Source organism: Paramormyrops kingsleyae, chromosome 16 (assembly GCF_048594095.1).
Source record: "Paramormyrops kingsleyae isolate MSU_618 chromosome 16, PKINGS_0.4, whole genome shotgun sequence".
Taxonomy (NCBI): domain Eukaryota; kingdom Metazoa; phylum Chordata; class Actinopteri; order Osteoglossiformes; family Mormyridae; genus Paramormyrops; species Paramormyrops kingsleyae.
The window spans coordinates 33,403,166-33,419,144 of NC_132812.1; positions in this window are offsets into that span (position 1 = coordinate 33,403,166).

The following is a 15,979-nucleotide window of genomic DNA, read 5'->3' on the forward strand; positions in this document are numbered from 1 at the left end:
GATCCTTGGTGTGCAGCATGACACAAGGCTGCAGTAGCGATCCTTAAATAAACATGCTAGGGGGTTGCTTACATACAGAAACCTTTTCTTTGTTTCACATTCCACTCTCAGCACTATGTGGAAATTGCCTGCAGGCCATCTTTGGGGTGTGTAATATTTGGCAACCGCAAAGTTATACAAGGAAAACAAATGAACGTGAATCATACACTGTCATCTGTAAGTCTATCAGCGCACAAGTATGGCAATTCCTACTGCATTCTTAAACCTGTAGTAGCATTCATTTTTCCTGTGACTAATAACATGTCTTCTAGGAATACCTCAGACGTAGCCACAATTCCAAGGAATCACACTCTGTGAGAACAAGGTGTTACCTCAACAACTAATTGTAATATGTTCAACAAAATATTGTAACAACAATATTCTTCTCAAATGGCATTTGGCATAAAAAAACATTTCCTCATTTTTTAAAACATTTAAACATCTGTGTTATTTTTACACCAATGTTTCCCCATAGATTTTTCTTATATAAAGGCTTTTTGTACCCAAATGCTTTTTCAGTGGACTGCCTAATGTTTATGTAAAATCTATATTTAGATCTCATGTACATCTGTCTATGAGTAAAATGCTATAAAATAAACACAAGTTGCAGTTTCCTTGAGGCATGATGACTTCTTGTTCAGCAGGTCAAATAAAAGATCTTAAAACACAATCGGCCTGTGCACCCACTCTGCTTCTCACGTCTTTGTCCCTGGGCCTTTGCCTGTGGTTGATGTCCTTGAGCCCCAGCAAATGTCTACATGTTGTGACTATGTATCATTAAGATGGATGCTTTAGTAGAATGTTTTAGGGTCTGTTCAGCTATTCAGATGCATCTGGACACCTTCAGAACTCACTAAGAAAAGCCTACAATCAAAACAATAGCCTGTAGTGCGAAAAACAAGATTTACGCTGGACTTCGACCTTAGCCTAGCAGCTCACCAAGACCAATAGCACAGGGGTTGTTGTAAAAAGAAAAGGAATTTTAGGTGCAAATGGTTCCAGCTGTAGGGGTAGAGAAAACTTCTATGTTTGATTATATAATGTAAGGCAGATGTAGGTGTCTACATGGCCTTTGATTTACTGTGGTGCTTTTAGGGCATTAAACAGATCACATGCCCATAGGGCTTATCAGTATCTGCTCTAGAAAATACAGATAAAACACTTTCCTATAGAACCTGGAATATCTAAAGCTCCACAAAACCACTCTTCATGTACAAGGTCATCTACTGCAATAAGTTTGTGAGCTGAAAACATTTCAGTGTCTGCTGTGTAACAGGTCCACTGTGGTACAAAACATCTTTTTAATTCTCTTTCTCTAATGTTCAGGAGTCTCTTTTACTCCCAACCCACCTGCCAGCTATGATTTTTCTACCTGAAAGAAGGCAGTCCTGCTCAATCCACAAAGCACCCCACACCCATCTTGAATGGAATGTCTGAAGTAATAAATGAGCAGAGGATCCTTCTTCACTGTCAAACACCTGGATACGAGGTTGCAGGCACTCCTGTAGTTTTCAGCTGTCTGACCAGACAACCCTTGGCTTTGCATTTATTGGTCCTTGATACATGTGAGAACAGTGTGTCTAGGCTTCAAATGAACAGCATGGAGGTTGTTGCCTATACAGAATAAATGTTGGCAGATGTGCGCCGATTAGATGGGTAAAAGTCTCCAAGGAATTTAGAGACATTTGACTATTATCTTCTTGGCTGCACACTGAATATGAGAAGACCCTTTGCATAATGGGTTGAGAACAGGAAATGCTGGACCTATAGTTTGTTGCAATCTGACACCAATTTACCAGCCACTTCTATATCTTCTGTTCTGTTCTGATGCCAGCATTTTGGTGCTGGCCCCCTTTTCTTCGAAAATCTTGGTCAGCTCATATCAAACTGGCTAGTCATTTAGTTTTGTAATCAATTTTCAACAGTGGGATAGCTTGTCAGAAAAAGACTGCAAAAAAGAGGAAAATTCATCATCTATTTTCTGCAGCGATTTATCCGGACAGGGTTTGCAGTGATCTGGAGCTGATCCCAGGAAACGCAAGGTGCAAAGCTGAATAGTGCATGGATGGGAGCCAGTTCATCACAGAGACAAACAGTCAATTTAGAACCAACAGTTCTCCTGGATGGCATAGACTGTGAAAGGAAACCAGAGAATCTCAGTCTAAGAAGACCCACATGGACATGGGGAACAAAAAATCTGGCTGGATTTGAATATGCAATTCCAATAAGAGATATCCCAATTTTTACCTACCAGTAAAATAATAATAATAATAATAATAATAATAATAATAATAATAATAATAATAATAATAAATTCACCTAAGGGGTGTAATACTGCTAACAACCATATAGAAGTTTTATATATACACTCATTCTGGAAGGTTTTTGTTGTTAATTTATAGATCCATGCAGGTCAATGTTCCATACCGCACAGAAATTTATGTGGGGGACAGTTTATTTTCTTTGAAATCAAAAAGTAATGTTCCGTTTGCCTTTCTGGCTTGGTGCCAGCCCAAATGTTTCTCCTTTCTATGAATAACACTTATAAAATATCACCCAGGGTCCCCTGCTTGTGCTTTTGTTTTGAAACCTATCTCTAACTATATCAATATGATCTCCATAAAACATTTTGAATTGTTTTATTTAATGAATGGATTTTATCGTACATTGTGTTATTGTGCAACATTGTGTCTGAAATTGCGATGTAGCATCCAAAAATGTAAGTGAAAAAAATGCTGGTTTATCATATGCAATAAAAGCTCCATTGCCTAAGCAAATTATCAGCCTGAAGGGTGTATGGCTTAGTAGAGATTGCTTTTGATGAAAAATATAGTTCTGTATCAGGTTGAATTTTATTTTCATGTTGTCACTGTAGTTTAATGGGTCCAGATTTATTGCTATGGAGCTGTTGGTCCTCTCAAAGCTTAATTTTGACAATATGGCAATATAGCATGGAGTCCACAAGCACACCTCTGAGAGGCTGGCAGGAAGGCTGCAGTTTGTACAGAACGAGCGGTTTATCGAAACGAGGAGGGGGGAGGGGGATTCCAGTCACAGGACTGAAATGGGTTATTGTGCATCTAGCTGACAGGCTGAACGTGTATCATGTAACATGTAGCGGCGCTGGAGGAAAATAATATATATAGAGGGAATAGGAAAGAGGATAAAAAGGATGTATACAAACATCATCTTTCATTAGGGCAGAGAACCCCCCCCCCAGCCCCTTGGAGCCATCCTGTCCAGTAATGTATCCAAGCTAAAGGTGTTTGCAGATCAGTTATAAACAGGAGTCAAGTATCTGTTCTCATCCTATTCATTTATTCATTTCTGTGACGCCTCCCTCCAAAGCAGCACTATGCTTTCCAGGGAAACAGGGTCTCTACTGTGCTTCCATGAGTACTTGGATGAAACAGGGACGTTAAACGGTGACAGAGGTTTCCAATGGCCAACAGCATCTGGGTCACAGCAAAGCAATAACAGAAGGCAGAAGGCAGAAGCCGAACAGACCCGAGTGCTGATTCGAAAACAAAATGTAAGAGCAGCTACGGAACATAAACATCCCTGTCTATGGATGGACTCCAGTGACCACAGGCTGGGAGGTATATCGTTTCAATGGTAGTGGTACACTTTAAGCCAAACCTCTATGGCACTGGCAGGAAGTAATCAATGGGGGTGGTGACAACACATTAAGTCCCATTCTTGTGACCTGCAAAGCCGACAGCCTTTTCTTCAGCACACGCTTCTGCCACATTTCAGACGATCCCAGCTCCTGTCAGCAAGCCGGAATGATCTGGAACTGTCAGGTTCATAGTACTTTCTTGTGCAATGACCTTGTCTGTGATAGTTTTAGAAGATGATCCATGCACCTTTCTTCCTAGATCCCTGATGGAACCAGGAATAGATCCGGTTATTTGTGGAGATGAAAGAAGAGCCCAGATCTCTGCATATATCCCGTGTCTAAAGTTACAATCTCACTGCACTGTGAATTACTTGTTTACTCATGGCAAAAGTCGATTGGAGAATCTTATCTTTTTCGATGGTCTGGTGCATTTATTCCTGGCAAGGTCTTTCTAGAAATGTTCCGTAAACAGCTTCTACTATAGAACCCTGAGGAGCTTTCTGAATATCACGTATTAGTTTGTTTGATATACCTACTGTGTACCTGCCTACATTTTTTCACTGTTTAAGGAAATCTACCAGTTACCCTAATTTTTGTTTTATAAAAGTAAATGCAAACTGGCAATTTTTTTTTCCGTTGTCCTTTTGGAGGTTGGGGTTGGAAGGGTAATCTGCTTTAAATACAAAAATAATATCAATATGATAGAATGGATGCAATATTAAAGAAGTCAGTCCAGCCTTGTATGTTTTTCATGAGCTATATAGTAACATGTAAGAGTTTTTCATGGTCAGGCGCCTCAGCCAGACTATTTGTCTTGTGCACACACGGCTGTAAAACATTAAATGAGTGATGCGATAACTTCTTACATCCTGTATCATACTCCCTCCATTTAAGCAGTGCAGCCAAGCCATACATTATGACACTGCTTATGTTCGTGTGCTGTATGGAAATGTAACACATAATATGTCACGGAATCATAAATTATCCCCTATTCATGCCATGTGAGGCGCAGCGACAAAGCAGCTTTATGGGGGCCGTTACTGTCTGCTCACATAGGTGCTGGACTGGGTCTGGGGCCGGGAATTTTCATTTATAGTTAATTCAAATGTGTGTTTATTTTTTCAATGCACTCGCTAAATGGAATTGTTTCCATGGTACTGTTTGGATTTCCGTCGCTGTTTCCAGTCCCCTCGTCCATTCCTGACACATCACACGGTGTTTGTTTCCCATTCAGTACGCCCCTCTTGGTCATTTATTTCTAGTCAAAGTTTCCCACCATTCTGCACATTCCACACTAAAAGGAAACAAGGTTCGCCACAAAGCAATTATACGGGGAGCTGTACAGCATTAATGAAATAAAATCGGTCAAGTGGGAGAAAAAAGGAGCAACGAGTTTAACCTTGATGGTGATTGTGTAAGCCTCTGTAATCTTAAATGTTTTCATCTATGTAATATAACATATGTGTGATGAGATTTTTGGGGGGGTAGGGGGGAGTAGTGACAGATAGTTATCAGTTATTAGTTAGATTACATAAATTACAATAAGCATTTTAATTAATGTTTTTTGACAGGCGTATAGATTTACTACTGAATTGAAAATGGCATTAAAATTAAAAACTGAACCAAAGGCTTATTAAAAAAAGATGGGAAGTGATGTGGGATTGTTTCTTTTCTTTGTTTGTGTGCATCTCCTGCCTGCAGTTATTGTCTCTGTGCTTGTGAGACTAAAATGCCCCGATGTTTCTATTTAGTTCGCATTTGTGACATGAATCCACCACCGTCTTCTGTCTGGGCTAAACATTCTTACCATTGCCCGGAATGATATTGTCTGCTGCAGTTATTACATATGAATAAAAATTCTAGCTACCCCTAAATCACGTAAAATTTGTTACATCTAGAGCCTGATTTTGGATTTCATTAAATGCAAGGATCTGAAAGGCTTAATCCCTCGAGAACTGGAAGACTAAAGAAAGAAATGGTAAGGAAGGAGGGTACTGGAGTGGTTTTTGGTGAGGACTGACCTCTCACGTGCTCACTAAAGTGAACAGAATAGGTGTTCACCAGAACATGTTCCCATGGTAACAGCTCCTCACTGTTCACTAATTACCTCAAACCACTTTAGAAAAAGAAAACTTACATCAAAACCACTATCGAAATATATCAACATGGCCAATCTAAAATGATTCTCAGAAATCCTTGTCCGATGTTAGTATCATTTGAACATTCAAAACTCAGTGGATATGACCGTTAAGTCTTAACTGAAGCAATTTACCCTAAGAACTACAAAAGTCCAGTGCGATCGATGTGATGACACATCATTGTTGGTTTAAGAGTGCCATATGTATCAGCAGCAAGCCTGCGAGACATTCAGGAAGAAATAGTCTGTCATGTCTCTGTGGATAATGTCTTTGTAGATTAAAATGGTTAATCAAGTCAACATGCGATGTGTGTCGAACGGGAAAAATAATTCACTTTTTCCCTGCAGCTTGAGCATTTAACATGACTGCTGTGAAAAGTCTTGTGTGGCCTTTTACAGACCACTGGCTATTTCCATTGAAACAAGTTCAGCAAAGTGGATGTTTAAAGGTCTTCTAGACTGGGGTATTAGCACTTGCTGTGAAGGACCACTGTGTGGGGACATTAAGTCTACTATGATCAGGACTCAGCTAAAACATGTTTACTGGCTTTCATATGCTGCAGTCGAAGGAGAACACCCTGAACTGGACCATCCACCCACAATGCCGGATGTCTGCTGGAAAACCCCTGAGAACACTGGACAGAGAACTGCCAGGAACCAGTTAACCAATACTATTTGACTGGTTGGACAGCATCAGGGAAAGGTATACAGGAAGTAGACTCAAGTGCAGTGCTTCAGGAACAGGAACCAGTAAATGAGGCTGAAATGCTAAAACAATATAACCATTAACTTAGCACAACATGCTGGGTATAGCTAGCAGCTATGTCCAGTTAACTAAGATCACAAACCCAGAAACCAGATACCGGCCCACAAAACTCAAAGCCAATGACAAGGCTGCAGCAACCCTTAGCAAAACCTGGCAGAAAAAAATACAAACAAACCAAACCCAGCTCTGCTAATCCAATAATCAGCTCCATGCGATGCTCTGTGCTCAGTCTAAATAAGATTCAGAACCATCCACCTTTGGCTCAGAGTATGATCCCATGGACCTTGTTCAGTTACCTGATTACAACACAGTACAGGTGTAGTGTACTCTAAGGTGACTGATTAAATCATTAATACTCAAATTGAAAGTTATGTGGAGTTGGGTGCATTATGGGATTGTTGTTCTGTCTTAGGAAAGGAGATACTGCTTGTTCTCGTGGGCTTACGAAAGCATATTGGAGTGAACAATGCAGCTGTTTACATGTCATGGTCAGGTTTATGGTGGAATTATTTTATAAACAAGTATGAAGCAGTTGAGTGAAGCTATCCTCTGTATACCGTAACTCTTTTAGAATATTTCTGAATGATTAGATGCCCAGTACCTGTGAAGTGGCTGTGCTGTTTTGGCGCCAGCGAACAGGCTGCCATTCATCTCCTCCGCCTCTTATCAAGGCCACTCTAAGCTCAGCAAAGCAACGTGGGACAGTGCTACACAGTGCTATACCCCAGCCCTGAGTTCATTTTCTAATAAACATCCCAACTAGGGCTCAAAAACACCATCCTATCAACTCTGACCCCTACTGGTTATCCTTTATCTTTTAAGGACCATGGCTAAATGAAATGGCTCTCTGAGGAGGTCAGGACGCACATGAAAAATCCACTGGCCACCCTGAGAAGGCCACTGTAAGCAAAACACATGGTATAGAACATGGTCATGTGACACCCCCCCCCCGCCCGCCCATGTTAGAGGTAAACACATGTAGACATATGGAGCTCCGTTCTTGTGTAGCTGTGCCTCCTCTCTGTTGTCCTCTTGCCGGTTGGCTCTTGTGTCACAGAGAGAAACAGGAAGGTGATTATTTGCACAAGATTAGCTTCCTGAGGGCTGTAAAAAAAAAAGTAAAGGCCTCGCCTGGAGTGAGGAGGCAGGAAAAGTTCATAAGCTCGCCGGGTCAGCCAATAGGAAGCACCGAGCATCCTGCTTCACTGTGTGAGGAAATAAAGAGAGGCACAAAGATGAAGGGGCCAAGCCAAGTACTTCCTATTGTCCTGGCCATCTCTCAGAAAGTAATTTGTTCTTGTTTTTCACTTTGTTGACTTTTTAAACAACATTAATGACTGTGGTGTTTTTTTCTGCATAATAATATTTACATAATATTTGTGGCTATTAGGGGAGATCCCCAGGTCATAGATCATATTGGATAAAAACTCGCAAGCATTGATGACTTTGGCCTTGATATGATTTGTTGCTGTTTGTAATACATTACAATATTTTCAGTGTTCCTCCTCGCTGCAACTTATGAAAAATCCAAATCAGGTGCAGACAAAGACAGTAGGAATGGATAGGAGCTTAACAGAGCTGCAGAGAGTTTGACAGCCACTATAAGGAGACTTTTTAAGTAACATCTCACAACAGCAATGTGTATCAAAAGGTGCTCTAAACCAGGGCTATTCAACTCAGGCCCTCGATTCCAAATCTATGGTGGTTTTTAGCAAATAGAGGTACTGGCTGTAACTCTTGGTTTTTCAGTGTACATAGTGTTTTTTTTTCTTTTTAATAGCAACAATCAATGCAATGTTATTTTGTGTATAAATTTTTCCTAAATCTAAGAAATAAAAAAAAACTTAAATGAAACACTGAGGTAACATTATTCTTTAAAAGTCATTGAATGGAAAAAGATTGTGAGCACAGAGTGCATGAAACATTTGGTCAAATGATTCCTTCGTGATGTAACTTTTTAAACTTTATCCACGTATCTACCTCTCACTGCTATTTGGGGATAATGAATCATATCTCCTACTATTTATGAGCTTTCTCTGGTCTGTCTCTTTCCGTATGTCCTGTGTGGAGTGTGAAGCTGTTGTTTTTCTTCCAAGCTGAAGAATGTGTTGTGACTCATAATCAGATAAGTTAGAGTAGGACGACACTCAGCTTCTGGTTTGGATTGCATTACAGGGCCCCATAAAAGTTATCACAAGATACCGGCAAGAAAAACCAGTGCCATGAACAAGGGTCTCCTCAGTGCACTGTGGCCTCGAAGGTTAAAAACAGATGTTGATTTTTTATTTTTTTTTCGTGATGCTGGGACACTGTGTTTTCTTGTGAACAAGAATGCAAACAGGAATGTGTTTGTTCCAGCAGTACTATGTAAAATTTCCAAGGAAAAATAACTTGGTGGAATAATATTTCCTTATTAGTCATGTATAAACAAATAGAATGTACATGAATGGGAAGCATGCAACCCCATAGAGTCTATTTGCTGTGGATGATTGTATCATTGTCATAATTGTTGCACTATATCTGTTGCCATAGACACAATTATCAGATTTTCTAAACTGTTTCCATGAACTATTGAGTGAGTTTTAAAATGATTTCTCAAAAGTATTGATCCAAGGATCCCACACGATTAAAAAAGCATTATATATACATCCATCCCATTTATCCAGTATACAGAGTACTTAGAGACTATCTCAGCAGGCACAAGGCAGGGGACACCCTGGGCGTTCACTCATTCAGGACACTTTAGAAACATCAATTCACCTAGACTCCAGGAAGAAACTCACGCCACACTGAATGGTGGGGGCAGGATTTCAATTCTCAGCCCCAGATGTTCAAGGCAACTGTGCTACCAACTCGAATGATATATCAGTCGGCCAATAAAATATTCCATGAAAGTACTGACATTGACGAAACCTGAATTTTCGAAGTCATTTTACATAAAAAAAAAAAATCACAAGCATTGTTAATCTAGTCCTTGATTTGAATATCACCATTAATGGTACTGTCTGTATAGAAAGCAGAAAAGACGATGTACTTTAAATATGCTTTTTCTTGAGAATTCAACATTATGATTGTTATTTATGTTTTTTGAAGGTTATGTTACAGTGTTAAGGGCTGGCTTGTTTTATATGTATATTGTTTTGCCTTGTTTTTGTTTTGAATTGCTATCACAAAATTTTCATGTTGATTGATCTCATATCAGTATGGACAGCGTGGCCACACCTCCCAGGGTTGTATGTTTACTATGAAACAGGAAGGAAGGATCCTGTATTACTGTGGATGGTCCTTTGTCTCTGCCTCGTGTGCCTTATCAGGAAGCCCGTGTTCTTGCGAGATGCTGCGCCCTGAAGCATGATGCTCCAGTGACCTATTAACTGGCCCGTTGACTAGAGGCTACTCTTCACCTGGGTACCACGCAGGGATCTATTAGCCAGAGTCAGGTAAGCCCTGGATGACAAATAAACCAAGACCTCGAGTGCCTTTGTTTGCTCTGCTGAGTATGTAGAGCCCTAGATGGATAAGCGACAGGAGGGGAGGGGTGGCGGGTGAGGTCTTTCATCCCATCTATCATGGCTCCCCCAATCAAACATCCAGACTGCTACAGCTGCTGCTTCCTCCATTGCCCTGTTTGAGTGGGGGGGTCACCCTTTTTTTAGCCACCCGCCTCATGCATATTCAACAGCTAATTTGGCAAAGCCGACAATGAACTGCCGCAAATGCATCTTAAAGTGCTATCAACCTGCTGTCTGGAATCGTAGAGCAATGGTTGAAGGATAAAGAGTGGAGCTCATTTGCTGCATCATTCCATTTGTAAATGTTATCGCCCTGTTTTATACTGAGTACATTATATGGAGAGCGTCAGTATTGTGAGGTGGGTGTAGCGATCTACAGAGGGCTGTTTGATTGCTATCTGTTACATGTTGATCTGTTCTGAAGCCAGCCATTCAGCTGCCTCAGGCCCTGGATTAAGTTCTCAGGAAATGTAAATGTCACTCATACTAACCTTCCAAATGAAAATGTAAAACTGTATCCTATCTGTGTTTAATGAAAGGGTATGGGTTCAGCATTGTGTCGCAGTTTGCCCAGGAGATTTGAATATTGAAAGAGCAAATATTTGGAGAGGTTCCCCTGATGGCTCTTAAATAGTTTGCCGGTTTATTGTGCCTTTTCAAATAGTTTAATTCACATGACACAGTATGAAACTCGCTCACGCTTTTGCAAGACATGTCGAACGATTTCTGAATGTGTATAGAGTCATCTCATAAGTGCACTGTTCATTCTTCCTCCCAGATCTCTCAGCGCATGGGAGACAACATTAGAGACTGAAGGCAGTGAAGGCCATTGATTCTGATGAGAAATCAGAGTAAGGAGATAAATTAATTTAATTTTAAGCCGTGGTGTTCTCACTGTCACTCAGGAAGAAAGTAAATCATGATGAGCTCTGTCTTAAATCAGGAGTACTAAAGTACTGCTTTAATTTAATTTCTGCTTTAAATTCATGTAACACTGAAACAGGTTGATTTGGAGATTAACGTTTTTTAAGAGATTATATTATTGTGTTTTTGCCTATTTATGTGCCACACCAATAAACCTTTCCACTAGAAACACTCCACTTGCTTTCTCCTTGACTATTCCTCTACATTCCCATTCAGGAAGGTCCATATACACCCCTCAGCTCCCACTATACCACCACTGCCCACTTCCCCACTAAAAGAAATACAATATTTACTAGAGCACTGGGCTACTACAGGTTTGCTTTGTTATAGTCTGGAGTACATGTTGATCTAGACGTGGGTCATATGCAGGATGCACAGATATTAACATTAATTGTGCATCAGATGGGATTTAGGGTGAAAATCATTCATTTCAGTTATGGTGGTTTTTAGCAAATAGAGGTACTGGCTATAACTCTACAGTTGCTTATGACAACTGTAACTGATGTTGTGAGATACCGTAAACTTCAAATACTCCTAATTTCATATTATATATAACATCAGAGGAGAAACCCTTCAATAAACAGACACACATATAGCTAATACACTGTTGACGTTCAACTGTGAAATGTCAATCTTTAGACAAGGGACATACCTGTGTTAAATAAACATACACTTCCTCCTGTTTAGTTATTATAGCATAGTATCGCATCAACCCACCTTTAGAATACTGTCAACATGAAAAGCTTCATTTGCACCAGTTTTCTGACTCATCTTCTGTCATCATTGATCAAAGGTCACAATTATTTTAAAGACACAAAAACATAGATACCAGAATAAGCAGAGATCGACTTGCTGATTATGAGGTCTTACTGGAAGGTGTTCCAGGCTGATACACCGTGAGAGGGACACACACCCCAATTCAGATCTGAAAGATCTCAAGGAGAGCCTGGGAATTTGGATAAGCACAGCTCAAGGTAAACAAACAATGGCAAGAGGAATCAACGGCATTCCTCGATCGTTTACGAGCAAAGCCTGGCTTATCCTGCAGGCACTGCTTCTAGTGAACAGAGGGCTCCTTTTGTCGTTACTGTTTAGAACAAAAGAAAGAAAGAAAGAAAGAAAGAAAGAATTTAAGGAATTTGTAGCATTCCCTTTTTAATGGCCAACACCAGACCCATGGTTGTTAAGCTGCAGTGCTGTTGGGCTCTGATCTGAGTTCCAGATTTTACCTGGTCATTTTGGTAACTGGACTACTTTATTGGATACAAAAGATTTTGGTAAATGAAGATAAGTAGATTCCCAAAAGCTAAAAATAAATAGAAGGGCGGAGCTATTTTTAGGTATCTTTATAGAGAAGTCAGCAGCCATAAACAGTTTTATTAGAAGAACGTTGTTGAGTTTCAGCCAAGTAAGAGCTTTAGAAGTTAGATTTTTTGTGATATTGTGTGGGTTACGAAAGAAGCTTCTCCAGACGAGCCAATGCTGTAAATTCCATAGTGAAATCACCAAACCTGTACCTGAATGATTTTTTTGAGTATTTGCCTTGATTGCTCTATTTTCCTCTTCTTGATGATCATGCCATGAAAGATAGTAAAGAAATTGACAGAAGTCATCACTTGGGCTGTGTTTCCACTATCTCACTGTAATTCGCCACCCCTAAGGTAGCAATGCATATGCACCTATGAATGGTTCTGAGACATCGTTTTAAGTTATGCTGGGCCTGTTTATACATGGCAGCACAACACTGGAGCAGCAATGATCAGCTGGTGGTGGGGCTTGAGATGATGAATCAGGGAGAGGAGAAGAGGATTAAGGCCCTGATACTCACTGACCCTTGTTTCACATGGGCAATCGGGGGATGGATTGCATAACACCAGAATGGGATTGTTGTGTAAGAGTCCTGAGTGCAAGGCAGGGGCTGTGGACTTACGCATTGTCTAATCAGGCCAAATATTGTTTTGTAAATCAACTGTTGTGCAAGCAGTGGAAGTGATTTTTAAAGGGGCAAAATTTCCTAGATCGATAATTTACCTATTCACAATGCTTAGCACCCTTAGAAACGAAAGAGGGCTGTCCATTCGGGCTCGTCTCCCTCTCGCTAAGATGTGCAAAGCGTAATTTAGATAGAAGATGGGATTGCATCCTTTAGCGAGATTATGGTAGAACATCTGCTGTTTTAATTGAGACGGAGTGCCCACCTCTTACCCCTCGAGAAACACCACCTGCCCTGGGTTCTTTAAGTGCCCTTCTCGAGTGCCTCCTGGGGTTGGCAATAAACAGTCAGATGTATCCACACGGTCCATCCCCCCTCCGCACACCACCTACCCCCTAACCCTTAGTGTCCCTGGGGACAGTCACCACTGCCATGAAAAGAAGACCGATGCTTGGATGGCTATCAGGATAACCCAGTGAGGGCCTGTTTAATGAGAGATGGGGGGGGGGGGGTTCTTGGGGTGTCTTATGCCACTTGGTTGCTTCCCCAGAAAGGCAGACACCAGCTGATGTAAGGTGATACCCCCCACCCCAGATTCCCGGAAACATCCCATTTCCTTAAGTACTTCTAAGGATCTCTGACTGTAAAAGCAGCGTCTCCTTGGGGAACAGGTCGCATTACTTGCATAAAGAAGCCATCTAATGTTTCACTCCCTCAGGGTCTGGGTAGGTGGAGCTCTGCAGCCACAACGTGGCATCGCTCACCGCATACTTTGTTACGACGGTCTGGTTCATATACGCATTTGGCCCTTGAGATAAGCAGCGAGTCAACATGACATTACCCCCACATTTTAGCCTGATTTTTACTCATGAATAAACAGACCTTGTTTTCCTAACTACTTCAGTGAGTCTTGACATAATTTGAAGAGTAGTTGCATATACTGTAAATAAACTTATTTTTTATATATATGTTGATTATAATGTGAATTTTTATGTGTGATCTGAAGTAATAGGGTTTCAAAAGCACATCATGAGTTACCCTGTAATGTAATAGCATATTATAATATAATACCAGTTTCTATAGCAGAGTTCCTCAAAGTCGTCTCAAACCCCAAAGTCTCCTCTGATACCTCAGAATGCTAGTCTCCACAGTAGCCTAATGCAAGCACTGCCACTGTGTGGGAGCCAGCCCGAGAGAGAGGGGGCGTTGCTGCTCCCTGTGGGGGGGGGGGCTCCATGTGCCAAAAAAGGATATATACCACCACAAATCCAAGACAGCATGGAGTGTGTCTGTGGCACGTTTTAAAAACTGTTTAACAAGATCAATTATCAGGTCTTGCAGCTTCAGAGAACGAGAGTGCTGTCAGCGGTCTGTGACTGATGATGCGGACGCAGTGAAATTAGGTGTTTTTTGCCCCTTTAAGTTAGGAGTGCAGTATTATTTAAGCCTCCCTCTTTGATTATAGAAATGCGGCATCCTTTCTTCATTCTCCCTTCTTCATTCATTTGCTTCACCCTTCCATTTCCTACAGGAAGTCAAGTCAAGGTTCCTAGTCATGCTCCTGGTGGCCCACTGTTAATTAGTCTTGACTGAGCTGTTTATTAAATTATATCATTGCTGTCCTACGAAAAACATGTATCTCCAAATATACATTATTTCAGGAGCATGAAAAACACATTTTGTCAGAAAATTCTATGCATAATAAAGCAATGAGACACCCTTACCACTACAATTAGAAAACTGCCTTTACACAGGTGTCAGCGGACAGTTTAATGTTTTAAATGGACTTACGTGGATCGTTGTCAGGTATGTCAGGGTCAACAACATTCAAATTATTCTTGCTCTATATTTACAATTAACAATTATGTTAGTTAGCCGGCTGCTTATCATCAGTGACGATTTAAGTGAATCAATCAAAACACACACACACACATATATATTTACTCAAATTTAATCAAAAGTTATACGTGTGTGTGTGTGTGTGTCTATAAAATCAACAATTCATGATTATCATCTTGATCAGTCAATAACATTTTTCAAAAAACGGATGCAGGGCTTAAGTAGAAGGTCAGTGTTTCCTCTTTAATCATTTATGAAACATGCAAAAGAAAGTAAATATCTAGGCTGGATTAATAAGGCATTCACTTTCTTAATAGTTCAAAACAAAAGCTATTGAAACACAAAAGAAAAAACAACACCGACTTCACAAAAAGCTGAATGGACTAATCGAGAGCTCAGTTGAAACAAAAGCCTGCACACATGCATATTATGCCGACGAGTGGGGCTCTCTGGCCTGAAGCACTCGTCTTTAATTCATTTAATCACTCACTGTAAATGTCAATAGCTCATCTGGACCCACCGTGAATTTCTGATTTTGGGTTCGAGAGCCCATAATCTGTGCTGCCCCCCCCCCACACCCCACCCTGTGTGCGTCTCCTGCGTCAGAGGGGAGGAGACTTCTCCTTGCCAAAGCGACAGATTGGTCCCGTTCCATTTCCAGTGCTTGTCACTTGACCTCATTAGCACGGCTCATGGCTTGTGGCAGAACAGCCTGGCCAAAGCCTGATGGGGTGTGGAGGGGGGGGATGCAGGGAGCCCCTGTACAGTCGCAGCATCTGGAACACCACAACACTGTTACTGATCAGCGACCGTGACGTGGTTGCCCTCTCATCACCGAAAAAGCTCATAACAGGCTTCGTAGTGGCGTCTACGGCCGTTAAAGCCAACATACGTTCAGATTCTATTTCTCCACAAATGTCTCACAGAATGCCCAGTTACTCAACTTAAATGGCTTAATTACCATTTCAATTAATCAGAGCAGGAGAATTTATAAGCATGCAACAAAGGACCAACACAGGGCGAACAATAATAATCTCATAATCAAATTATTTATTCTTTTACAGTTATGGAATACTTCTCACAGATAGCAGTGGGGGCTACCAAAAAAGTTGTATGTGTCTTTGTGCTTATCTTTGAGTCTTTTAGTTATTAAAAGCAGGTCATTCAGGAGAGAAAAACTCAACATACAATTTTAACATTCAGCTATCCA